Here is a 27297-nt window from a genome sequence, read left to right as displayed (position 1 = left end):
ATGAATGCCAAGATCATGTAGTAGGAAAAAGATCTCTCTTCAACAAATAGCGCTTGGACAGTTAGATAGCTACATGTAAAAAAATGAAATTGGACTCTTACCTTACACCATATTCAAAAATTATCCCAAAATGTATTGAATCCTCAATGTAAGAGCTAAAACTATACAACTCTTAGAAAACATAAAGGCAGATTTTTGTGACCTTGGATTTAGCAATGGTTTTTTAGATACAAAAAAAAAGCACAAGCAACCAAAGAAAAAATAGATAAATTGGACTGCATCAAAATTAAACTTTTGTGCATCTAAAAATAAGAAAATGAAGAGACAGGTGGCGTTTGGTGACATTGAACATGCCCGCGCTGTCACCACCCACGCGGCACTGGCAGGTCGGCAGAGTAGGCGGCCATGGGGAGTCTGTACGGCCTGCACAGGCCGGTGGGAAGTTATTTTAGGTTATATGAAAGAGATGTTTGTTCATCTCTAAGACTTACCAGAAATCTTGATTTGAAGACAATAAATGGGTTTTGCACCAAACCACAAGAAAGTCCAAAAGCTCCACCCTACACTTACAGCCGCAGAGTGCCATTACATAAACCTACACATTGGGAGAGGAAGACCCTGATATGATCAGGTCGCTTCAAAAAGGAAGATGAGATCCCAGAGACTATCTCGCTCGAGATGTGTGATGCTGCCAACAACAAGATCTGGGGGAAGACCAGCTATGTAATGATTGCCCTGACAGTGGCAGGATGCATCCTGATGGTTATTGAGGGCAAGAAGGCTATCAAAAGAAACGAGTCTTTAACAAGCCTGAACTTGGATAAGAAAGGTCACCTAAGAGAGGAAGCAGCTATGAAGGCCAAAACATTAGCAGAGGTATCCATGTTGGCTGGATTTTGAAAATGCAGGAATAATGTGGCAGCAGTTAGCCAGTATTTAAAAGAATATGGAATGGGGATCCATTTCAGGAATGTAGGCCTTGCACAAACTTATAATTTCCCCATTTCTGCTGTAGGGGTACATATACATTTCCTTAAAGAAAAAAGAAAGAAAGAAAGTTGAAAGGACAACCCATGGGTGGAATGGGAGAAAATATTTGCAAATCATATATATCCAGAGTATATGAACACTTACCACACAACAACAAAAGACTAACAACCCCAATTAAAAATACACAAAGGACTTGAATAGACATTTCTCCAACTAAGATATATCAATGGCCACTAAACACATGGGAAGATCCTCCATAGCATCAGTCATTAGGGATGTGTAAACCAAAACCACAATGAGATACCATTTTATACCTTTAGCATGGATACACCAAGAAAATAAGTGGCAAATGATTGTTGGTAAGGATATAAAAATACATTGCTGGTGAGAGCGTAAAATGATGCGGCTGCTGTGGAAAACAGTTTGGTGGTTCCCCAAAAAGTTAAACAAAGAATTAACAAATGTCCCAGCAGTTCCACTCTTACGTGGAATTCCAAAAGAGCTGAAAACAGGAACTTGAACAGATCCTTGTATGTCAATGTGAATTGCCACAATATTCACAAGAGCCAAAAGGTGGGAGCAACCCAAATGTCCATCTGCTAATGAATGGATAAACAAAAATGGTATATCCGTACAATGGGATATTATTCAGCCATAAAAAGAATTGAAATTCTTGCATATGTGGCAGCAGGCATAGACCTTGAAAACATCATGCTAAGTGAAATAAGCCAAACACAAAAGGACAAATATTGTCTGATCCTTTTATACCAGGTCCCTGAAAGAGTTAAATTCACAGAGACAGAGAGCAGAGTGGTGGATGTCAGGGGCTGGGGAATCATTGTTCAATGGGGGCAGAGTTTCAGTTTTGCAGGATGACAACGTTCTGGAGATGGATGATGGTGATGGTTGCACAACAGTGTAAACGTAGGGCGCCTGGGTGCCTCAGATGGTTAAGTGTCTGCCTTCGCTCCGCCTCTCTCTCTCTCTATCTCTCATGAATAAATAAATAAAAATCTTAAAAAAAAAACACACAACGTAAATGTACTTAATGCCACCAAACTCTGCTCCTACGAATGGTTAAAATGGTAAATTTTATGTTGTGCATATTTCACCACAATAAAAAAAATTATACCTTAGAATCTTCTTGAAAAATACTTCAAAAAATATTTCAAGAATGGCAATGCTGTTAGACTGAATATATAACTTTAGAGAGTAACTTTTAAGAGTACAATATTTATTTAAATGTAGGATTCGGCTGCATTTCGTGTATTCACGGTGTTGTATCAGCATGTCTACTTCCAGTATCACCACTGTCTACTTCCAGAGCACGGCATCACCCCAGAAGTAAACCCTGTACTCATTAAGTGACTCCTGAAAATCCTTTTTATGCTTTCTGTCTCTATGGTTTTAGCTATTCTGGACATTTCATATGAATGGACTCATACAATGTAGGGCCTTTTGGGTCTGTCTTCTTTCACTTAGCGTAAAGTTTCTGAAGTTCATTCATGATGGAGCATGGATCAATACTTCATTTGTTTTTTCTTTTTCCTTTTTTCTTTTTGTGCGTTAAGGAGGGTATTTACTTTTTTTATTTACCTTATTGTCGGACACATTATTTTGATAATTTTAAAAAATGGTTTCTATAGTCTATGTTATCTCCACCTACTGACTCATCTTTCCCTCATGAGCTGCTTACTTCTTTTTCACGATCCACTTTGGAATCTGATTGTCTATTTTTTTTAATGAAAAATTTTCAAATATACAGAAGGACTAAAATAATGAACCCCTATATTCATTGCCTTGTTTTAATATTAACATCTTGCAATTTGTTTCATCTGTTTTTTACTTGAGTATTTGAAAGTAAATGAGGCATAACATTTGTCAGCATTTGTATGATGTCCTAGGGTGTCTAAAGTTTCTCATGTTTCCTTATGTTCTCAGGGAAATCTCCTGACCTTCTTTTCTCCCTTTACGTCACATAAAATGTCCAACACGAGTCCCTCATTCATCATTTACTCCTAGTCTCTCATGCTTCTTACTCCCAGTAATCCCAGAGTAGATTCATATGTGATTGCTTACTAGGATTGCCTCCTCCTTGTGAGAACACTTCCCCTTCATTCCCCCCAGACTGTTCTCTCAGGAGCTACAGTTATCATACAACTTCACACACACAGCTCTCCTCCTCCCATCACAGTTAATGGGTCTAGAAGTCTTGGGGCCTAAGGAGTGCTTTCCCACTGCTCTTGGACTTAGGGCCCAGAAAGTTGAGGTGGTTTCTCTGCAGGTGGCCAACTTGGCTAGCTGAGAAGCTCAGGAGCTCTCAGTGATCATGTTTCTGTTCTGTGTGGAGAGACGGTTTGCCATGAGAGAGAACAAGTAGGCTTACGCTCAGAACAGGTGGAACAAACATCCTCCATTGGTACGAAATTGGCTTTTTTGTCTAAGCTAATTTAAATTGGGATTTTGGCGCTTGCAGGCAAAAGAGCACATATGTAAGTGTGATTTGGCCTAGCGGGTATCAATAAGGAGAATCGGGCAAAACCTTCAGGCTACCCCCAGGTAAAAGTTGTAAAGACCACTCTAAACAATCCACCTGGCCCCAAATTCAAAAGACTTGAAGAGAAAATATAATTCTGTGGATATTTCCAGGTCTTTCTACAGATATAAATACATCAACCTATAAGACTTTAAATAAAGGAAAGAATAGAAGGCAGGGAGTTGACCGACCTATGTAGAACTTAGGATTTCAGACTGTTACTTTTGTATATTACACATTCATCCAAAAATCAAACAATTTTATTTTTTATCTACTTTTTGTGGAAAGTGCCTAAGGATTGGGGAGCCTGGGTGGTGCAGTCAGTTGAGTGTCTGAATCTTGATTTCAGCTCAGGTCATGATCTCAGGGTCATGATCTCGGGGTGAGATCAGGCCCCACATTGAGCCCCATGTCAAGCGCTGCGTGGAGCCCCACATGGGGCTCTGTGCTCAGCAGGGAGTCTGCTTGAGAATCTGTCTCTCCCTCTCCCTCTGCCCCTCCCCCACCATGCTCTCTCACTCTGGCTCTAAAATAAATAAATAAATCTTAAAAAAAAAAGAAGTGCCTAAGGAAGTATAGTGTACTTGATATTGAACAGGAAAATATATTTCCTTTAACTTGTGGTTCTGTATTTCAGTCTAAACATGATCAAATCCACATCCACATACACACAAGAAATAAAAATATGTACACATTTTACAAACTGTTAAATATACCAACACACAATAAAAACAAATAGCAAGCTGGAAAAATATTACTAAGCTGAAACATTCAACATTTGTTATCTATATAGCAAATTCTTCTCAAATATCTACCTAGCCATAGAAATGTGTAGGTCCATTTCCTAAACCATGTATTACTGAAAATAATTTATTCACAGTTTTATAGCCTCTGATAAAATGTATACTTCTCATGGGTATGGATATAATCATATAAATCAGGTAATAATTCAAAATGTGTTTGAGAACACGTGTCCCAAAACTGTTCTCTCACCTCCTCCCCCAGCTTGATGTCACCTCCTCTAGCAAGTCTTCCCTGATCTCCCGGATAAGGATCATGCACTATTGATGTTCTCATAGTCTCGGCTGGTCATTCATGGCACATATAAAGATTATTGTGAAATAATCTCCTAATTCCTAGTTTAGTATTGGTTTCCCTGGAGAATATGTAATTTCCCTAAAGACACCGACTTTTCCCCCTCTCAGGAATGGGTCCCAGTATCAAACAGGCACGTAATGAAATGCTTGGTAAAAGATTAATGAATAAATATATCACACCACAGAGAATTTTATAAAGAAGGGACTCCACAATTTTTGTAGGTTGTCTTATTTCTGGTTTGTACAGAGAGTGAGAATGGAGAAGCGGGTGCATACTCCTGAGGAAGGCATGAGTGAATGGAAGGTTCTGGCATTTGAGGGTTTCTTTCTCTCCCAGTTTCCAGTCAAATGTCAGTTAGAGCAAGGTTTACTTTTTATTACATACATTCATAGTAATTTCCCATTTTCGTGTCCTGTGTTTCAAAATCTTTTTAACGATGTATGGTAATAGATGTTAACTAGACTTTTTGTGGTGATCATTTCACAATATATACAAATACTGAATCATTATGTCGTACACCTGAAACACACATGTTACAATTCAATTATACCACAATATTTTTAAAAAAGAATTTAAGCTATAAGTCTTGCTCTAAGCACTGCTTTCATGGTATCTCATACATTTTGTTATATTTCATTTTTATTCATTTCAAAGCATCTTCTAATTTCTATTATGATTTCTTCTGTGACCAATTGTTAACTTATAGCGTGTCATTTAGTTTCCACATGATTATGATTTCCAGAATTTTCCTTGTGTTCCCCTGTGGACTGAGAACATACTTTGTATGATTTCAATTAAATTTTTGAAACTTGTTTTATGGGCTAGTATATGGTCTATCCTGGATAATATTCCATGTGCACTTGAGAAGATGTCTATTTTGCTTTTATTGTTCAAATGCTCTATAGATGTCAGTTAGATCTAATTGATTGATAGTATTAAGTGTTCTAAATGCTTGCTAATTTTGTCTGGTTGTTCTACCCATTACAGAGATGGGGTAATGAAGTCTCTATTATCTTTTGAATTGTCTGTTTCTCCTTTCAGTTATCTCCTTTTCAATCAAACACCCCTAACCCAAGGTTGCCTAAACATGTCTGACACACTTTGTCCACAGGATCTTTGCCCTTACTATTCTCTTTGCTTGACATGCTCTTCTCTCAGATACGTGCATGACTCTCTTCCCCGTTTTCTTCAGATCTTTGCTCAAATACCCTTCTCAGTGAGGTCTTCTCTAATGACTCTATTTTGAATTGTAACATCTCATTTCCTCTTTCCTGCTTGATTTTTTTTTCTCCATCACACTTGTCTCCATCTGTCATAATGTATATATTGTAACATTATACTGTAAATAGTGTACTCTTCATTATCTTTCTCCCACTAGAATGTAAACTTCAAGAGCACAGGGATTTTTGTCCATTTTATTCCCCTATATCTCTAGCCCTAGATCGATGCTGCCACATAGTAGATGCTCAATGAATGTATGCTCCATGAATGAATGAACAAATGCCCTGAGCGTGGCTTGAGGAAACCAGTCAGCTGGGCAGCAGACTAAGTTGGATTCATTGTCAATTTCAAGTGGATCCTAGGTATCAAATCATTCTAAGACTCTGCAACTGTAAATGATCATTTTCTTAAAATTCCATTCATGTTATTAAAATTACCCACATTAACACTGATTCAGTTGTGTCAGGTTGTTGTTCCCTTCTATTTCCATCTTTTCCATCTGTTTCCAAATATTTTTTGAGCCTTAGTATACTATACTGTATGCTAAGCACTGGATACAAAGGGGTGAGCCTAGAGTGACAAAGTCCTTGCCTTTATGAAGCTTACATTATAGTTTTCTGAAATTTACTGTGCAAAAGTCAGCACACCCCTCTCCTCAGTTTCAGTATCTTCCCCTAAATCAACTACAATTAAGTAGAATTCTAGCAAATGATTTAAATTGAACCTTATCAATTTTGTGCACATAAATCAGCTTTCAAATACCACCGAAACTTAGCTTTAAGCACTACAGATACCTGAAAACTAGTTCGAATAGGTGGCAATGGAATTGTATCCATAACATTTGGAAGCTGAGGGCAAATTAGCAGTATTAAACTGAGTCTGACAAAGGTTCTTCACGTAATTTTATGTTTCAGCTACAAATCCCAGTGCTAAAACCTTTAAAAGCATTTGTATCAATTATTTTGCAGAAATACTTTGATGTCATTGTGGTTCATTATAATGGTTAAAGTTATTGTCAGTTCCCTCCCCCCGCCCAAAAAGTCTCTTTCAATAATTCCTGGCATAAATGAAACCTTAGCCAGAGTAATTTTTCTAATGGCTAAAAATGTTTTAGTCTTTTGTCAGCAAGTTTGGTAGTTAAAATATTTCAACCGCAGAGTCTTCTTATTCCATCAGAGAACAGCCAAGTACCTGAGTAATAGCTCAGAGGTTGAGACAGGACACTATGCTGGTCAGCAGAAAAATTTGAATCTATCATAGGACAGAAACCTAATTGCTCACCTATTTCATTTGACATCCAGAAAGACTGTTTTGAGAAAACTTTTGAGGGTTTCTTTTTAAAGTGTTTCCAGGATGAATTTTAACAAGCACAACCAAGTGCTAGTTCCCTGATTTTCCCACAAAATTTGACCTGTTTGACTAATAAGCAGTTACACTGGCAACCTAAAGACATGACAGAGTAACAGCAAAGCAAAATCAGCTTAATTACAGGATAAATTAAAAATTGAAGGCCGTCAGCTCAAGGCAAGTCAGCAAAATTGTACCGTGGCTTATTCAGAATTCACAAAGTAAAATGGAAATAACCCCATGTGTTCATGTTCCTGAATAACTCTGCAGAAGCAAGATCACTATGTGTACCCGCCTGTTTTGACCTGGGACTCACCCTAATAGTACAATAGTCAAAGTTCGCTACGAATGGAGATGACTTCCAGAACTTACAGTGACATCCCTGGCTCTCCTCAGGGGGTCAAAGCACACCCAGCAGTAGCAGAAGTAGGGGTCTAGGACAGTGTTCTTAAACTTTTTGGTCTCAGAACCGCTTTACCTCTTAAGAACGAATGGGGACAGGGGCACCTGGGTGGCTCAGCCAGTTAAGCGACTGCCTTCGGCTCGGGTCATGATCCTGGAGTCCCGGGATCGAGTCCCGCGTTGGGCTCCCTGCTCAGCGGGGAGTCTGCCTCTCCCTCTGACCCTCCCCCCTCTCATGTGCACGCTCTCTCTCTCTCTCAAGCAATAAATGAAATCCTTAAAAAAAAATGAATGGGGACAAATCGGAACTTTTTGTTTAAATTAATTTTCGTCTATCGATATTTACCATATTAGAAATTAAAATGAATCATTTCTAGGAATATTCATTAGCTTATTTAAAAAGAATAGAAACCTCATACATGATAACATAACATCTTTTTATGACAAATAACCATATTTTCCAAAGTAAATTTTTTTCATTGCCTTTCTTTTCCACTGCACCATTTGGTGAGAAATGTGGCATTGTGTTACCTTTTTGTGATATCCTTAAGGTCTAGCTCCATCGAAAATGGCTGGACACTCATGTTTGCTTCTGCATTGAATCTGTTGCCATATGCCATTTGGTTGAAGTACATGGAGAAAATCCAGTCTCATACAGGTATACTATAAAAGGGAGGAGTATTTTCATAACTTTTTCAGGTAACTGTGGCTAATCTTATTTGATGCTACACCAACACTCAACAAGTGGCAGATTTTTAAAAATAGTTGCAGTGTGTAATCTGAAATGCTATCGGTGACATTTTCATACTGGGACATTAAAATCTATTGGTCTGTCTTACACTTCAAATGATCTTTTCCCATTCCTTGCTTTGTAACATTATGTATTGGTCATCTGAAAGTATGGCTCACTCAGGCAGATAATCCAAATGTTGACACATTTAATTATATAAAACAAACTGTATTTGCTCATATCGCCAATGATCTAATCAGAAAAGTAACTGAGTTGTAGGAAACTGTCAGGCTCACAGTGGTGGATACAGTTTCCTAAAATTATAATTTCTCCGTAAAAGCTCAAATTTTCATTGGCACCATTGGCAGTTGTTTCCCTTGAAGCAGCAGTAGTCCGGTTAAATTCATTTATCGGAAAATGTCAGCCAAATACACAACTCAGACTAGCCATAATTTGGCTGTTGTTCTTGCAGGTAAAAATAGGGTTCAATGGGAAAAAGTGGTGGTTAGTTTCAGCTTTCAACTCAAACAGCAGAACAGGTGCTTTTCCTCCAGACAATTATTGTACTGGTTATATAGCACAGTGTCTTTTGCATGGTTCTCATTTTATGACAATTTATTAAAAAGATGTGTACTCAGGGATGGAGATCAAATAAAATTAATGATTTTTACTGCCCTTATCAAGCATATTATTAAGTGAACTGGCTTTTTTTTTTTGACCCTAAGAGTGCATGGTGGTGAAAAGTACAATAGTGACCAGTGCCACAGCCTTGATTTATGGCTATTTTCCCATTATTGCTTTTGCATCATCAGAGAAATGTCAATGTAGTATAAAAAGCAAATAATGTCTGAACACTATTCTGAAAATAATTTTGACCTCACACATGCCTTGCAAAGGTCTCAGAGACACCCAGGGGTCCACAGACACAGACTCTGAGAACACTTGGACTATGAGAAGCTATAAAGGAGAGAAAGGGAGATGAGATGATTTGTACCTAGCAGGTGTCAGTGCTATACAAAAATGGAAAAGATATTCTACATTTATTATCTCATGTGGGATTATAAATACAAGCTCCTCCTAAACAAGTATCTGTGCTTCCACTTTAAGGACAAAGAAACAGACTTTAGGAAGTGATAGAATATAGAACCTAGTCTGTCTGACTCCAAAACTCTTGTCCCCCCCTCACCCCCCCCACACACACATAGTGGAAAAAGATATCTTCCTTCTAGCTTTGATTTAGGGACCCTCTTGCAAAGTACCCACTCCTCTCCCATGATAAGCCAGGTCCCCACACTATCTTCTAGCCCGTTTCCATGTCTGGGCTGGCCTCTGACTCCGCCAGTGAAACTACTTCTCTTTCTACCAGTTATCTAAGCCACAGGTGACAAGAATATGGCATAAGAGGACTTTTTCTCCAGTGAGCCTCCATTGGACATTAATAATCTTTACTTTTCAGTAAGCCTGGAATTGGCCTCAGAAACGTCTCTACTAAGTCCAAGTAGCCATAATCAATCAATAAATCAATCAGAGCTAACAACAGATACAAAATTTATTTGTCAGCCTTCATCTCTAAATTATTATGAAGCATGTGTGTGGGAACAGAGCATGAACCTCCTCCTTCGTTACAAATACAAAATGTTAAGTTTGCCAGGAAGAGATGTGGCAGCTCCAAGTGATGAAATTACCTAGGAAAAACAAACATAATCATTCAGAGTAAGGATTGTTGACCCCAACTGATCAGTCTCCCTGAATTTACTACAAGTTCAATGGTCCACTAGATGTTTCCTACCTACCACAGAACTCTACACCGTATCTGTTTCCACTTTTCCAAATTGTGCTTTATAGTCTAAACATAACTAGGCTTCCATAAATCACTGCAATGTCTTCCCCAACCCTCACGGCAACACTTTTCCAGTCTGAACACTTCTGATAATTTGACTAGGTTCTTCCTCATGCTGCACTGGTCTTAACATCTAAGATAGTTGAAGTTATTTTAGAAGCTGGAAGAAAAAGCAGGATTTGGGAACAGAATAATCTGGATGCAGACAATGAGGACACTGTTTAGAGGACTGAGACTCAATCTGAATGTCCACTCATATGGTCACAAGTCTGTTTATGCTTCACTATTTTCAGGTAGAAAAGAAAATCAAATTGTGGAAGAGTGCAATCTTTACCTCTTTGATTAAAAAATAGATTTTATCTTATTCATTACCCTGCCCCCAGCTTCTCAGGATCTCAAATGAAAATTTTAATGGAAAAAAGATTATTTTATGTAATTATTCTTCACTATATGTTTTTCAATTATTCATAGTACTTCAGTCCCCATTACTTATCATTACAATGACATTTCCCTGGAGAAAAGAATTCTCATTATATACTTTCTACACTAGAAATTCCTAATCAGTTCTCATTTGAAATTGTTCTCCTACTGGTCTACCAAGACAAAGGGCAAATCAAAAGGAGTTGATTGATAGACTCATACAGAGTTCCACACTAGAGCCTCGTGCATAGAGGATGGATCCAGGTTTCCTCCTAGCTTGGAAAATGTGTCCTGCTGGAGTTAAATTGCCAATGTTCTCTGAAAACCAAAATAAAACAAAGCATACCTTATTAAAATCCCTTCACAGGAGAAAATGTGAAAATAGAAATAGAGATGTGACTTTAGCTTAATAACCAAAAGTTATGGGTTTTGTTTAGTACTTTATTCAAGCACTATTAATTTCTCTCATTTTAATAAGTCACATTCCTATTCATTTGTTGACCTTATTTTCTAAAGCTATTGGATGACTTTCATTTCTCTGAGTTTTTAAAATTGTTATTCATCTCTGTGCTTTTACAGAGGTTAAAATACCCTCTGCCTAAAATACTCTGTTCTATGGTCAAAGTGTTACTCTCTCATCAAGTCCAGCCTCTCTGGGAAGCTTCCTTTTTGTCCAGGGGTTCGTCTCTCATCCACTCCCTTCCTCTAATGTAGGTGCATGGCATCATCCGTGGAATGCCCATACTGTTCATGTTCAGTGTCCTCTATTATACCGCTCAGAATATTGGCATGCACTCACTTTTTTCTTCCACCAAACTCTTTGTGGAGTCCTTGAGGGTGAGGGTCATGTTTTATTCATGTTTATAGTCTCATCACTCAGTGCAGTAACCTGATTATAATCTAAATGCTAATAAATATTGAATGAATTTTGAGTTTTCCTTCTTTCCACATTTAATTTACTTCACTTTTTTTTTTAAGTTTCAATGCTTTTCTTTTTCTCTTTACACTAATGATCTCAAAGTGGAGACAAATTGACTATAAGAGAGTCAGGAAACCACTATGGTTTTCAGATGTGTACGATAGAGCTAGTGACACAAACCTATTTTAAAAGCCTGTAGTAAAAATAAATGCCTCACTCTCTTTAGAAGAAAATGCTAATAAAATGGGGGGGTTCATGCTGAAAATCCATTTGGCAATTTTTTATGAAGTTAGACACACACCTACCTTATGGTCAAGCAATGTTAAATCCAGGTATTTTCCCAAAAGAAATTAAAACATATTCACAAAATGTTTATGACAGTTTTATTCATAGTATCAAAAAATTTCAAACAACCCAATTTCTATCAAGGGAAGAATGTATAAATAATTTGCAGTATATTCACATAGTAGAATACTACTTAGTATTAAAAAAGGAACTGAGGGGTGCCTGGGTGGCTCAGTCATTAAGCGTCTGCCTTCGGCTCCGGTCATGGTCCCAGGGTCCTGGGATGGAGCCCCGCATCGGGCTCCCTGCTCCGCGGGAAGCCTGCTTCTCCCTCTCCCACTCCCCCTGCTTGTGTTCCCTCTCTCGCTTTCTCTCTCTCTGTCAAATAAATAAATAAAATCCTTAAAAAAAAAAAAGGAATTGAACTATTGGTACATATGATATGATGGAATCTCAAAAACAAGCTGAACAAAAAGAGCCAGACAAACAAGAGTACACACTGTATGGCACCATTTATACGAAATTTCAGAAGAGGCAAAACTAATCCGTAATTACAGAAATCAGCATATTGGACGGTTCTGGTGAGGGACTGGCTGGAAAGGAGCATCAGGGAGTATTCCACAGGGATGGCAATGCCCTGTAGCTTTGTTGGAAATACTGGTTACAAGGTTATAAAAGTTAGTACAACACCATCCACTTGTACAGTTAGGATCTGTACATTTTAGTGCATACAATTAAAATCTATCTCAGTCTCTCTCTGTCTTGTATATGCACATACATACACGTGTCCGTGTATATGTATGCACACACACACACACATACACACATCATACTGGGGTTCAGTTATTTACTTATTATTCAGTTAAGTCAAGAACAATGTACAATGTCTAAAAGAGTGGGTCACAGCAAGAACACATTTAATTTTGGATTTATTGTACTATTATTTTTATTTTCTTAATTATGATTTTCTTAGGCTAATATGATTTTGGTTACACTTAGCCTGGACCAACTGATGAGTGGGGTAAATAACAGAATATGCTAAAAAACAGTACTGACTTAGAATTAAATTTTTCCTATGACAAAGATTTTTTTTTTAAGTTACCTAAAATATAATTGCAAATATTTTGGTCAGAGACATTTGGATTTGCTTTATAAGTTAAACTCATCTTTCTAAATTCCTAACTAGGTAGATACATAAAGCAACGTAGTATGTTAATGTTTAGGAAACAAAAAGATGAGAAACAATGAGCCATCTGAAAGGCAAAGGGAAGAGCATGCATAAAGCCCCTGAGGCTAGAAAGACCTGGCCTGGGTCAGGGAACTACAGAAGGCTGCGGGAGCTACAATGAACTGGGTAGGGAACCAAGTGAACTTAAGATAACCAAGAGCTGGTTTACACAGGACCTTGCAAACCAGGGAAGGACTTTAGGCAAAATCATGATACAATCAGGTTTACATCTCTGAAAGATCATTCTGGCAACTATGTAGAAAATGACAGAGCAGGGGCACCTGGGTGGCTCAGTTGGTTAAGCGACTGCCTTCAGCTCAGGTCATGATCCCAGCGTCCTGGGATCGCCTCCCTGCTCAGCAGGAAGCCTGCTTCTCCCTCTCCTACTCCCCCTGCTTGTATTCCCTCTCGCTGTGTCTCTCTCTCTCTCTGTCAATTAAATGAGTAAATAAATAAATCTTAAAAGAAAAGAAAATGGACAGAGCAGAAGAGAGAAAAAAGTGACCTTAACGGGTCCGTTGCTAGTTCGGGTGAGAGATTCAAGTGGTGGTGGTAGAGATGGAAAGAGGCAGGCCATCTGGGACAAAATTTGCTGATGGATTGGATATGGCAGGGGGAAAGGAAAACTTAAAAATGAAACCAAGGTTTCTGGTTTATGTTATTTACTGACATGGGAAATACTGGACTGAAAACCGGTTTGGGGATGGAAATAATAAGTCTTATTGTGGACACATTAACTTTGAGATACCAAAGGGTATCCAAGAATAGATGTTACCCTGAATAGTTTTGAGAAGAGTCCCGAATTTAAAAAATAAATCTGGCAGTAAGCAGGATAGAGATGAAATTTAAAGTTATAGGTATACATAGAATTCCCCAAGAAGAGCAGGGGAACTAATTCCAAGTCCTGAGGTAGTCTATTATTTTAGAGGACAGGAAAAATAAAGAAAACCAGCAAAATATGCTGTGGAGTGGTCAGAAAGGATAGTGTTTCAAGAAGGGAATGGCCAAAGCTTCTGGGAGGTGAAGAAAGACATGAACAGAGACTGTCTTTTGGATTTGGTAACATGGAAGCAGCTTTAGTGGCATGACTAGGGCAGAAGTAAGATTAAACTGAAAACAGAATGGGAGATAAGAGATAGTAATGTTCATGTATTAGGTTAAACCATATGACCTTGCTGACATCAGACAGTTTTTGATGTACAAAAACAGTAATTTCAAATGATTCTTTTTTTAAAAAGCTTGATGGAAGAAAGTATGGAGCAGTACAGAAGGAAAAGATGAGGTCAAGCAGGGCCAGGAAGGTGGAAGGAGAGGGTTGTGGGTTTTGGGTGGAAAGACCAAAACATGTTTGTACACTGATAAAAACAAAGCAATTTTCAGCTGAAGAAAGGTGAAGAAAAGGGATGGAAGATTTGGTTATCAAAGAAAAAATGTGAGATAACCTTTACAGAGAGTAGGTGTGTAAACTAACTCTGGAACTGCATGGGGCTGTTAGGCACCACTTGAGAATTGTTGATCTTGAATGTATGGCAGGGGCTGAGTGCTCAAATGCCTGCAGGACAAGACAAATAAACAACTGAAGCAGGCTCAGTGGACATGAAACTCAATATATATCCAGTCTAAATGGGGTGGCCACTGGATTGCTACCACCCAAACCGTCTATCCTATGTTGCCACATCCACTGATTTTTCAAAGAGGAGCCAGAAATCTTGATTTTTTACATGACATATCGTAATTTTAAAAAATTCTCTACGTGTTGAAGAAAACAGAGGTTGCATTTATCCAAGTTTGTACATTTGTTAGGAGAGTGATATGGAAGACTGACTTGAGTTAGTTGAGATCGAGTGACTATAATGATGAACTACTAAAAATTAAGCTGGATAAAAAAGAATACAGAAGCTAAAGGGAATTAGTGGTTATAGTTAAGGTGGAGGAGTCAATGTATTAGAGGCGCCCAGGTGGCTCAGTCGTTAAGCATCTGCCTTCGGCTCAGGTCATGATCCCAGGGTCCTGGGATCAAGCCCCACATTGGGCTCTCTGCTCAGTGGAAGGCCTGCTTCTCCCTCTTCCACTCCCCCTGCTTGTGTTCCTGCTCTCGCTGTGTCTCTCTCTGTCAAATAAATAAATACAATCTTAAGAAAAAAAAAAAGGAGTCAATGTATTAAAAGAATCGATGAAGACTGGCTCCTGATTCCCCAAGTTCTTGAGCAAGTGAGCTCAAGGCTAAAGATTACAGTCAGAATGTATAAAAACCAAAACTTTGGAGCCTATGCAGTTTTTAGAAATTACAAATTTCAGATGCATCGGAGAGTAAGTCAAATCAAACGCAAAAAATCAGTGGGATAACATTATTTAAATTCAAACAGGTTAAGATTTTTGTTGTTTAGCTGACTTTTAGAAAATACATCATAAAAATAATACAAGGAGAAAAGCATCAGACAAATTGCAGTATTTGGACATTCTATGAAATACCTGACCAGTGCTCCTCAAACTGTCAAGTTCATCAAAAACAAGGACAGTCTGAGAAAGTGCCACAGCATAAGGAGACATGATAATTACATATAATGTGGTATCCTGGATGGAATCCTAACAGAAAACGAATATTAGGTAAAATTAAGGAAGTCTGAATAAACAATGCATTTTAGTTATCAATAATGTACAAAATTGGTCCACTAATTGTAACAAATGTATCATACCAATGTAAAATGTTAATACGGGAAACTGGGTACCAGGTATACAGAAATTCTTTGTACCATTTTCTCAAAAATTTTTTAAAATAAATCTAACACTACTCTAAAAAACATGCTATTAAAATAATACATATCAAAAAGTGTAACAAATAAAACAATGGCTACCTATATTTTCAGTAATAGTCAAGATAGTAAAAACCTCTTATACTACTTCATGGTGCCTTCCCTACTGGACATGAAATAGATTTCTAAATTCGATTTTTATTCCCTTTTATTTCTTGACTACTTCCACTACATATGCATATATACCTAGGCAACATACGGTACTGTTTTACATGTTTTCAGATTCTATGTAGATCGTCATATTATACGTTCTACATCCTCCTCTTTTTGTCCCATATTTCTGGGTCTAGCATTGATTTACTGGCATATTCCATCATATGAGCATTCCATTAATGGATGTACTCTCTTCGGCGGATGTTGCTAATTTTTTGCTTTTACGTCCTGATTTACATGTCAACGTTCCTACAAGATATACACTTAGGAGCAAAATACTAGGGTACGGTATTTGAAAATTTGCAGTTTTACTTTATTTTGCCAAATTGCTCAAAATGCATAACACGCGCACGCCAGCAAGAGCGTGGTTTATCTTGACTCATAGAGCAAAAAAAACTTGAAAGACATACAAACTGGATAATATGTTTGCCTCATTACAATTTGTCTTTTGCGCCCACGTAATCATTTCTGCAAACAGAGCAGTTACGAGCCCCACAAAAGGCTTAGACGCCGTTACCCCAACCGCTCCGCGGCGCCCGCAGACGCCGACACACGCGCGCTTCCGGCGTAAGCTCGACGCGAAGGCAAACGTCCGCACGCTTGGGACGCCGGCGTCGTGATTGACGCCCCTGAAGGCCCCTTTCCGGGCTGTCCGGAAAGATCCAAGTGTCAGCTTGTGTTGGTCTATTGCCTCTTTTTCACAAGAAAGAAAAATATTCTGCCAGGCTCCCCTTGTTCTGTGAGAAGATCCCCTTCCCCAGAAGAGTGTTTTTCGGCTGGCATTTCTTTCAGGCAGTGCTGCGGGCAGCCCGTAGGCCCTTGTAAGGCGCGCGCTGCGGCCCCGCCTCCTTCCTTTCGGCCGGAACCGCCATCTTCCAGGTAGGGCCTGCGCGTGGCTCCCGGTGCCGCGTGTCTCACGGACTCGAGTTCTGAACTTGGGACCGCAGCGGCAGTGCATTGAGGTCCTTGAGAGACCGTCTAGCTTGTCCTGGGCCCACTGACCTGGGTGGTGGAGTTATGTTCGTCCCAGACCAGGAGCGGCGTGCGCCGGGCCGGGGGCTGAGGACCAGACGGCAAGGCCGCGGCCCTGCGTGGGGAGAGACTCGAGAAAAGCGAAGCCGAGGCCCTGGGGTGAGGCAGTTCGGGTCAGTCTGGGAAAGAATTTGTTTTTCCTGTGTCCCCAGGGCTTCAGCCTCGGTATTCTGGGCCTTCGGACAGGTTTTGTGCGGCCCCGTGGCCCAGCGCCTTTCGAACTCTATTTCAGTGTGGCGTTTTTGCCACTAATGTAAAGTCTAAACCTGTGATGCTGTTGGATAGGGGCTTTGGGGGTAGTAGGAATGGGTTTACGGGTTTAAAGGCACGTGCTTTAACTTCCGGTGAGGCCTAGTTGTGCGTGAAAACCTGGGCTTGCGGTCCGAGAACAGTGGATACCTTGCATGATAGGACCTGTAGACCGCTTGGCTTTAGTGTGTGAAATTAATCCGGTTGTTTTAAATTGGGGCCCCAAATCGCATTTGAACAAACGGAAAGTGCTTTCAGGTTGCCACAAGTATTGTTTTGTTAACGCTGGGGCTGCATGTGAATGGTTAGGTGTCTCATTTGGGGAAAGTCATTGAATTACCACTTAATCTTTTATTTTTTTCATCTTTTTTTTTCTTTCGTCTTTTCATCTGGCTTGTAAATGTTAGCGACCAGAGTTGAGCAAACTGCATGTTGCATTTTATAGTGGGTCCTGTTGGGTACTGTTAATCTAAAGCATCACTGTTTCCTACTTAAGTTACTGTTTTTTAAAGCGTGTGTTGTTTCGTGATGTAAGATAGATTTCTCCTGGGGAGAATGGATCTGGTGGAAAGAGAATGGATCCTGGAGTCAGAAATTACTTTCCATTACTGAATCTGCCACTTAGTGACTCTATAAAGTGATTTGGACCTGCCGAGTATCTCTTGTTTATGAACTTGACACTTGGGTATGAGTTGACACAAATGTCCAGAATTTGAGGATTAAAGCAGAATATCTGGCATTTAATAGATGCTTAGTTCCCTTTTTTAAAAAGTAACGGATGCATTTGTTGTAACAGTGATTTGGTGTTGGTGGCTTAGGTGAAACATTGTGTCTCCATACCTCCCAGGTTAATGAATAAGGTACTTTGGAGTCACTTTTCTTTAAGAAGTGTTAATAAGAGGGCACCAGGGTGGCTCAGTCAGGCTCAGCTCATGATCCCATGGTTCTGGGATAGAGCCCCGCGTTGGCCTCGCTGCTCAGTGGGGCGTCTGCTGCTCCCTCTGCTTGTGTGCTCTCTTTTATTCTCTGTCAGATCCGTAAAATAAAAAAAGGAATGTTAATAATTATTGAGACTGATTTATGTTACAGTCCCATCAGGTTAAGCCTGACTTAACATGTATCTGCTTTGTGGTAGGAGTCGTTCTTGGCAATGATAGTTCTGCCCTCGAATAAGCAATAAAAACCATTGTTTTAACCTTTTGGGAAACTGATTTGATTTGAAATGCCTATATGTGAATTCTTAGATAATGATAAATTGACTACCACTTACTGTTAAACCATAGGGTAGAACTTGCTGAATGCTTTGTAGACATTACCTCAGTTAATTGCAAGAGTATTAACCCCATTTTTGCAGATGAGGATCAGAATTTAAATACAAATTTCTCAGGAAGCAAGTGGCAGAACCTAAGTCAGATTAGGTCAGTAGTTATAAAGCCTGTGTTTTTCAAAACCCTTCAACTCTACATACGTTTATTAGTAAATGATGGAGTAAAGTAATCAGAAGTATGAAGTGATTTGGAAATTCGTGGCAGATGCTGTGTAAGATACTGTCACAAAAAATAACACCAATAAGGGGTTTAATCATCATGTAAAAATGCAGGGCTGAGTTGTCTTGTTCTCCAACAACAAATAAATTACCAACTAGTTAGTAATTCCAGTGCCTTTGGCATTCTGGGCTGGGTTCTACTACAGACATGGTGGTTTTAGAAGTTTTGTTGTGTTTTTATGTTCTAATAGGGAAAGTACTGGTGTGGGTTCTAAAATAAAATTCTGCTGCTTAGTTAACACTTAAGCAGTTTCAGCAAAAGTCTTACATGCCAAAATGATAGGTTTTTACCGTTTATGAGAAATACCGATTGGTGAATCAGCTTCTTACATTCCTTAATTGTGTAGCTCCTGTGATGCAAGCGTTTGACATTTACAGGGTTGTTTGATTGGTTTTTGTTTGAAAAGACAAATGTCAATTTTGCATTTGCATTTTACTGTTTTATACTTCCTGTTTTCAGTAATTTGCCAAAATGACCAACACAAAGGGAAAGAGGAGAGGTACCCGCTATATGTTCTCTAGACCTTTTAGAAAACATGGTAAGTAAATTTACCCCCTAGAGAGCAAACATAGCATACCTTCATACAATGCATTCTTACCAAATGGCGTTAATTAACCAGCATCTACCTAACTTGTTTTTGTAGTAAACAAAAGCATAAATTTCATATAGTAGGTTCTTATAAATAAGATTTAAAAATACAACTGTCAAAAATAGAGAATGTTGAAAGCTAATAAGCTTGCATGTTTCTTTTATACTCTAGACTTTTTAATCTTGATACTGACTATACTCATTTTTTTGGGTGCAGGAGTTGTTCCTTTGGCCACATACATGCGAATCTATAAGAAAGGTGATATTGTGGACATCAAGGTAAATTCTAAAATTGGGTAAATAACCTACAGAATATTAGAAGGTAGAAAAGTTTAATTTGGAATTCAGATACTAGTGTATGTTGCATCTGTTGGCTTTTTATTCTCCTGAATAGGGAAAATCTTTGGTCTGGATAAGAGCTGGTAAGTGTAGAATGGCTATTTAACTGAGAAACCAGAGTTTTTAAAGTGCTATTCCTGAGTCTAAGAATTTTCTCGTTACTTGTTTGTTAACAGGTTGTGAATTTGTGGAGGTAAAAAGGAATAATACCTTAGTGCAAAATTTAATTGTTGATGGTGACAGAGATTGTTATTTTTGTAAAAACAAGTGAAAGTTTTGTTTTGTGACCAATATTTAAATGTATCCTGGGACTCTGGAGCTTAATGATGATTGTCTTTTTGATTGCATAAAGCAATGTGAAAAACAACATTTCACCGGCTCTGAAAGCTCTTGAGTTGCCATTTAAAAGAAAAAAAATTTTAGAGTATCTTAATTACTTTAGTAAGAGTCAGGATGTAAAAGGAAGGGGAAATGCTGGCATAACTTTAATCTCCTTTCTTAACAGGGAATGGGCACTGTTCAAAAAGGAATGCCCCACAAATGTTACCATGGCAAAACTGGAAGAGTCTACAATGTTACTCAGCATGCTGTTGGCATTGTTGTAAACAAACAAGTTAAGTAAGTAACGTCAGGGTTCTTTTTAGCCGATCAGTATTCCTTCATACCCCATACCCCCTTTTCACTTTGCCAATTGGACTTATGTCTTTATTGGTCATTCAAGTGGGGCAAAGGAAATATCCTTTTAAAACTCAAGCAAACTGGGTGTTTGCCTTGTATCCTGTCAGAGGAAACAAATTAAACTAGACTTAATGGAAGGTTTTATTAGGGTTTGGTGTTAAGCAGTTCTAGTTTTCAGAGTATAAAAAAGAAGTATAGTAAGTAGTAAATTGAGTTAGTGATTTGGTTTTGGTTATATAGTATTTCAAGGTCTGTCACCTCATCAAAAGAAAGAAGTGGAGATGTTCGGGGGCGTATGGGTGGTGCGATTAGTGAAGCATCTAACTCTTTTTTTTTTTTTTTTAAGATTTTATTTTATTTGGGCGCCTGGGTGGCTCAGTTGGTTAAGTGACTGCCTTCGGCTCAGGTCATGATCCTGGAGTCCCTGGATCGAGTCCCGCATCGGGCTCCCTGCTCGGCAGGGAGTCTGCTTCTCCCTCTGACCCTCCCCCCTCTCATGTGCTCTCTCTCTCTCATTCTGCCTCAAATAAATAAAATCTTTAAAAAAAAAAAAAAAGATTTTATTTTATTTATTTGAGACAGAATGAGAGAGAGCACGTGGGGGGGGAGGGTCAGGGAGAAGCAGACTCCCTGCTGAGCAGGGAGCCCGATGCGGGACTTGATCCCGGGACTCCAGGATCATGACCTGAGCCGAAGGCAGTTGCTTAACCAACTGAGCCACTCAGGCGCCCGAAGCATCTAACTCTTGATTTTGGCTTGGGTTGTGGGCACTTGAGCCCCACGTCAGACTCCATGCTCAGCATGGAGTCTGCTTAAGACTCCCTCTCCTTCTACCCCCCTAAAATAAATAAATAAATCTTTTTTATTTTTAGAGAACATGAGCAGTGGGGAGGGGCAGAGGGAAAGGAGAGAGAGAATCTCCAACAGACACCCTGCTGAGTACAGATTCCCAACACAGGGCTCAATCCCATGACCCTAGGATTGTGACCTGAGCCAAAACCGAAGAGTGGAATGCTCAACTGACTGAGCCACCTAAGCAGCCCAGTGAATAAATCTTTAAAAAAAAAAAAAAAAAAAGGTGGAGATGTTTGCTTCAAGGCCTCTTGCAGTACAATTAATTATTGTAAATTAGCCATCGCCATGCTGAGTAATGCTATCTATTGGTGAAAGGTTTGTGGTTTATTTAATAAATGAAAACTGCCAAATAAAATTGGATTTGTTATATTTTTGCTGAAGTGTTTATAGTAATGTTGATTCTCCCCAGGGGCAAGATTCTTGCCAAGAGAATTAATGTACGCATTGAGCATATTAAACACTCAAAGAGCCGAGACAGCTTCCTGAAGCGTGTGAAGGAAAATGATCAGAAAAAGAAGGAAGCCAAAGAGAAAGGTACTTGGGTTCAACTGAAGCGCCAGGTGAGTGCTTGACAGATGATTTCTTGGTATTGATCTTGGGAATTTTAAAACTTGCTCAGTGGTAATTTTCTTTTATATGAAAGTTAATGAATTTGAGTATGTTATTTCTTTGTTTCTGAGAACACTTTGAAATTGATTTCTGTTCTTGCTTTTTTTTTTTAATAGCCTGCCCCACCCAGAGAAGCACACTTTGTGAGAACTAATGGAAAGGAGCCTGAACTGCTGGAACCCATTCCCTATGAATTCATGGCATGATAAATGTAAAGAAAATAAAAGACCTCAAGACAAAATGTTTCTCTTAATTGAGTAGAAGTGTGGTGTCCTTTCCCCCCGAAAAATATTTAAAGCAAACTTTGTGTCCTAATTCATTGGGTGATGTCTTTATTGAAACTTAGTGGCTTTTTTTCTTGTTGAAAGATGTGAGGTGGTTTATTGTAGAACAATATACTCAATTGGTTAGGAAACTGCCAGATACTACTTTAAAAATATTTATAGTTGGAAAATAGTCCCTCCAAATCCCTAAGAAAAAAGAATTTTAAAAATATGTGAAAGGTTATCTGTCGCATTGCATTTAAGCTCAGTGAAAGTTCGAGTTCTTGTAATTGTATCCTGTCTTAAATAGCTGTGTTTTAAGGATAAAGAACTTGCCCTTGAAGGCTACTATTTAAAAACAGATGGTTTAAAGCACTTCGTCTGGTTCCTACTAAATTGTTGTCCCTGTCATTTCCTGTTATGGTTTTCTTGTATGGTGCTCTAGCTCTTAGGAAAAATGTATTTCTTGGAATTGCTCTTTCTTGCCCCAGTTCCGTTGTACTTGTCTTTGCCTGAAATACCTACACTTTAAGTTGGTGAATTCCTGATTGTCCTTTTTTCACCTTGAGTGTCATAGGTGAACCTTCCCTGATAAAAGTATTGCAAGGAGAGGAATGAAAGTGCTTGGAATCAGAGAAGAGAAATTATTTCTGGTTTGGGATGATAGAATAAAATCCCTTATACCTGGTCCCACTGCACGTGTGTTTGCTTTCTTAGTGTTTATAATTTTTAAAAATTTAATCTTCCCCAGTAGACCTGAGATTAAAGACTGTTAGTAAACTGTGTCCTCCTAGGTCCTGGCACATAATAAACATTTCATAAGTGTTCTTTGAATTGAGGAAGGCACTTTATATATATTTTTTTAAATATTTACTCATTTATTAGAGAGAAAGCACAAGCTGGGAGGAGAGGGAGAAGCAGGCTCCAATGCTGGGATCATGACCTGAGCTAAAGGCAGCCGCTTAACCAACTGAGCCACCCAGGCACCCTGAGCAGACATATTTTCTAGTTTCTGTGTGTTTAATCTTATTTTCCTGTGGACTTTACCAAACTAGAATGTTTTGGATTCTAGAGGGCTCATAACAATTTTGTTTGTGAGTAATTGAGATTATTAAGTCTCCCATAGGATGTGGAAAGATCGGGAAACCTCAGACTTTGTTCATTTTCCAGCAGTTTGTATTAGCCTTACTTTTTGTTGACCCTAGATTAGGCCAAATGATTCTGAGAGGTCCTTTATGCACTTAGGGCCTATGACTCCATATTCCTATGACCACCAGGTTGACATAATTGTGACAAAAGACATGGCAGAGGATCAGCTCCCTCAGTTTAGGAGGGCTGGTGAAGGTGAATATTAAGAAAAAGGACTGCAAATAGAACTGGTTTAGGGGAGTTCTTAGGGCAGATATCAGAAAATGTGAACTCTAACATCTGATGTACAGTGGCAGTTTTCTAATGCACTGTAATGGCAATAGTGGTACCATGAATGTACATAAAACTTGGTTTGGGGGCTCAATCCAACTTGGTTTTGGTTTAGGCCTAGGTCGTGACGTCCGGCTCCACTGTGGGCTCCAGTGGTTCTCAAGTATGGTTCCCGACCTGACATTTTTGGGGAACTTGCTAAAAATGTGGGCCAGCTAAAATTCAGGGCATGAGCCCAGCAGTCTTTACAACCTCTCTGGGTGATTGAGATGCTCAAGTTTGAGAACCACCGATCTGTCTTTAGTCCTCTCTACTATACTTGAGACTCAGATTTCAGAACTCGTTCTCTGAACCTCTTGGGCAGTTCCATTTGGATATCCTGCAAATACACAGACTAGTTTGAAGAGGTTTTATTGGAGAAATAAATTGCATGGAACTCCCCTAGCTTTGAGTAATGTGTATGTGCTGATAAATTAATGTGCCTGCCTTGAAATGCAGGTCTTTTTAAATAATGAGTAATTGTTACAGATTGTGAAATTATAAATGAATCTCTTAAAATTCCCTTTCCTACACTTGGTGAGGATGAAGAAAAATGTTCTAACTTAAAAACTTTGACCTATTCTTAAATTAGAGCCATTACCATAAATGAAAGTGCATGGCTCCTTGAACTTTTGATTCTATCTTTTCTGATCTAGCCAGGTACCTTCTGAGAACTTCTGTTTTGTTCAGTTGAGCCTAATCCCAAGAGTTGAATAAATCACACACTCAATATTGGGGCAGGAAAAACCCCACAGTTTCATATCTCTAGTGTATTTTCACTGTGTATTTCATATCTCTAAGTGTCAACATTTTCTCCACTATGGTGGGGAATAAAGTGGAAAACAATTTTGCTAAAATGGAGCGATAACAGTTGCTAGGATATAAAAGTAGGTTGACTTTTTGAGCACAAGAGAAAACAATTAGATTTGGGATACAAGTGTTTATCCCATTCCCACTTAAAAAAGAAAAACAATTGGTATTGTTCATACAAAAGCTTTCCCAGAATCTGTTAGACAAGTTACTTGGTTATGAATAATAGTGGTGAGGCAGCATCTGCAGCTCATAATGCTGAGGCGGAAAGTGTGTACAGAGGAGTGACTAAGCAGCCCAGGGTTTCTGTATTGTGATTGTTTTCCAAATGCAAATGTGTATGGTGAGGATTAGCTGACAGGCTAGCTCATAAAGCCCCAAATGCAAAAAGCATAGAGAAAATGCTCTGATACTTACTTCCTTGCAAGACTGGAATTTACGGAAATAATTTGATTTGGAAAAGAAATGCAGTGAGGTACTCTATTCTCCAAAATGAGGTGGTGGCTTAGCTCAAGTGAGGATGTGATAACTTTGCTCCTGAGCGAGAAGGAGGTTCAGAATAATTGCTTATGGGAGATGAGTAAATAGTTCTAAGATTCTTGAGAGCAGAGATGATATTTTGTTCTTCGTATGTATGCTCCTAGCGCTTGACTCTGTAACATATAGTCAGGGTTACCCTCCTTAAGAGTTCAGTGGCTTTCCATAGCCTCCAGATAAATTCCTGAGCATGGCATGCATTGCCATCCACAGTCTGGTCCCCAACTTTTTGGGCTATCCACCACATCCTTCTAATGTTTGAGACTACTCGTAGCTCCCCAGACTTGCATTATACTTCTACTTTCATGATTTTGCTCATGCCATTCCTTCAACTTGACATGCCATCTACCCTCTGTGTTTCTGCCTACCAAATATTACTCATGCTCAGAGACCGGGCAATTTCTTCCTGTAGCTTTCACTGATTACCACCGCCCCCTCCCCCGTTCAGATTTAATTCTCCCCATTGCAGCTCTCTTGGAGTTGGCACCCTGACCTGTTTTGTCGTTCCTTTTACATGACCTGAGTGTTTTCATCCTGCTCTCTACCTTGATGGAAAATGCCAAGATTAGAAATCAGGTTGGGGGTGTCTCCTACTGAATGCCTCAATGACTTCGGGTAAGTTACTAAACTTGTCTGAACCTCAATTTAGGAGATATTTAACCCATTTTACAGGTTTAGTTAAAATTAAAGAAATAGAATTTTTTGGTAAACTCAAATTTATAAAGGGTAATTTCACTAAAGGGATGTCTGTGAAGACAGGCAGGAATGTCTTATACTTTGTCATCCCCTCAGTAGATGATTGGTAATAAATAGAAGGTTAACTGTTCTTTGTATTCTGTACCAGCACTTAATGAAGCAGCGAGTAGATTTTCAATCATTTTGACTGTTGAAATAAAGCAGGGAGCTGGTAGCAAAACACAGTTTCTAGTCTGGTAAAATTACCTAAAGGTAGTCTGTGAGTCTCCAGTGAGCTCATTGTTCAAGGATTTAGGATAGACAGGAAGAGCTGATATTAGGAGGGGATGGATGGTGGAGGGAGAGATGTTCTTGAACTAGAGGAGGACCCTTCGCAGCTTTACCTCAGGGCTAGAAATCAAGCTGATTTGGCTGGTAAAGGGTTAATAAGTTCCCAAGGCTGATATTTGCGAATTACCAACTTCTGCCCTTCATACTCATTTTAAACACCCACAGGATTTGTGTATCCATATCTGTGCCTACGCGTTTCCATTATCATTTTAAAACCACTTCAGTATGCCTGTGTTATATTGGTTGCAGTACAATTTTACATAACTCTGGACACAAAGAAATCCAAAATGAAATAGAACACAAGCAGCAACAATTTAGGCAGTGCTATTTATAATGTTCAGTAACAGTTCGGTAACATATCTGTATTAAAAGGTCATGGCTTATCTTGTCTATTTGCAAATGCAAAGAGTTTCCAAGGAGAATGGAATAACATTTTGAGCTCTCTGAGCTAAGGTGCAATGTGAATGCAAAATGGAACATAATTATCAGGGGACAGAAAACAGTCTTAGGAATCTTATTTATTGGGTGACCTTAAACTAAAATGATCTTATTCCTGACGGAATTAAGATGGGGAATGAGGTGTAGAGGTAAGTCCAAGATTCAGCCAAGAAAGTGCTCTTTTCCCTTGACAGTTCTGCATTTTAATCCCAGGAAAGTGAAAGGTGCAGAGTCCATTGTTGCCTGCTCAACAGAGATCCCCTCTTTTATTTCTTGACTTAATGGGGGAGCAAGGTGTCCGCTAGCTCCTGGGGAGGAGGAGCTAGGGTTGTTCTAAGGTAGTAGCAATCCCCGTCTTTGCTGGATACTTGGATAAACTCTTCCTCAGCTTCTCAGTTCTGGAGATGAGAGGTAAGAGAAAGTCTGCTGGGTTCTGAGAATTATTGTATTTCATAATAAAAGAAGACAATAGAATCCCATGCTCCCTTCCTGCTTTGGTGAGGACTTGGTGTTTGGTGAAATGGCCCATTTTGTGTTCAGAGAGAGCCAAAGAGCATCTGGGACACAATGACTTGGACCCCTATCACTGAACAGCTGAAGGATCCCTGGAACCGAATGGTTTCAAAGTTCTGTAAATAGTAACTGTCTTTATGGTGTTTTCTCCCGTCAAGGAATGAGGTGCCCTGCTTTAAATCTTTCCAGTTAAACTGAAGTTTAACAGAAGGGGATTGCCTTGTAAGCTGCCAAAAGTCAGTGCAACTGAGATACAGCAGTTATCTCAGGACATTTCCTGGAACACTCTCTCGAGAGTAGGTTGCTCTTAAAACCAAGCTTTTGGGATAATGGTTACACACATGGCTTCCGTTTTTTTCCGTTTCACACAGTG

The 27297-nt window shown here is 39.1% G+C and overlaps 1 long non-coding RNA gene, 2 other non-coding genes and 1 pseudogene across 3 annotated transcripts; all 4 read left to right on the top strand.

Annotated features, from left to right (window-relative positions):
• Positions 1-405: 405 nt before the first annotated feature.
• LOC113920425 lies at positions 406-900 on the top strand (annotated as a pseudogene).
• Positions 901-16609: 15709 nt separating this feature from the next.
• On the top strand, positions 16610-20774 carry LOC113921030. Its single transcript, XR_003519481.2, has 3 exons — positions 16610-17113; positions 19270-19348; positions 19616-20774. It is a non-coding gene; the product is annotated as an uncharacterized LOC113921030 (long non-coding RNA).
• LOC113921185 lies at positions 20055-20126 on the top strand. Its single transcript, XR_003519581.1, has one exon. It is a non-coding gene; the product is annotated as a small nucleolar RNA SNORD102 (small nucleolar RNA).
• Positions 20407-20533, top strand: LOC113921197. The gene has a single exon (XR_003519593.1). It is a non-coding gene; the product is annotated as a small nucleolar RNA SNORA27 (small nucleolar RNA).
• Positions 20775-27297: the final 6523 nt, after the last annotated feature.

This window comes from Zalophus californianus, chromosome 3 (assembly GCF_009762305.2).
Source record: "Zalophus californianus isolate mZalCal1 chromosome 3, mZalCal1.pri.v2, whole genome shotgun sequence".
Lineage (NCBI taxonomy): Eukaryota > Metazoa > Chordata > Mammalia > Carnivora > Otariidae > Zalophus > Zalophus californianus.
This window is presented reverse-complemented; position numbering and strand designations above follow the sequence as displayed.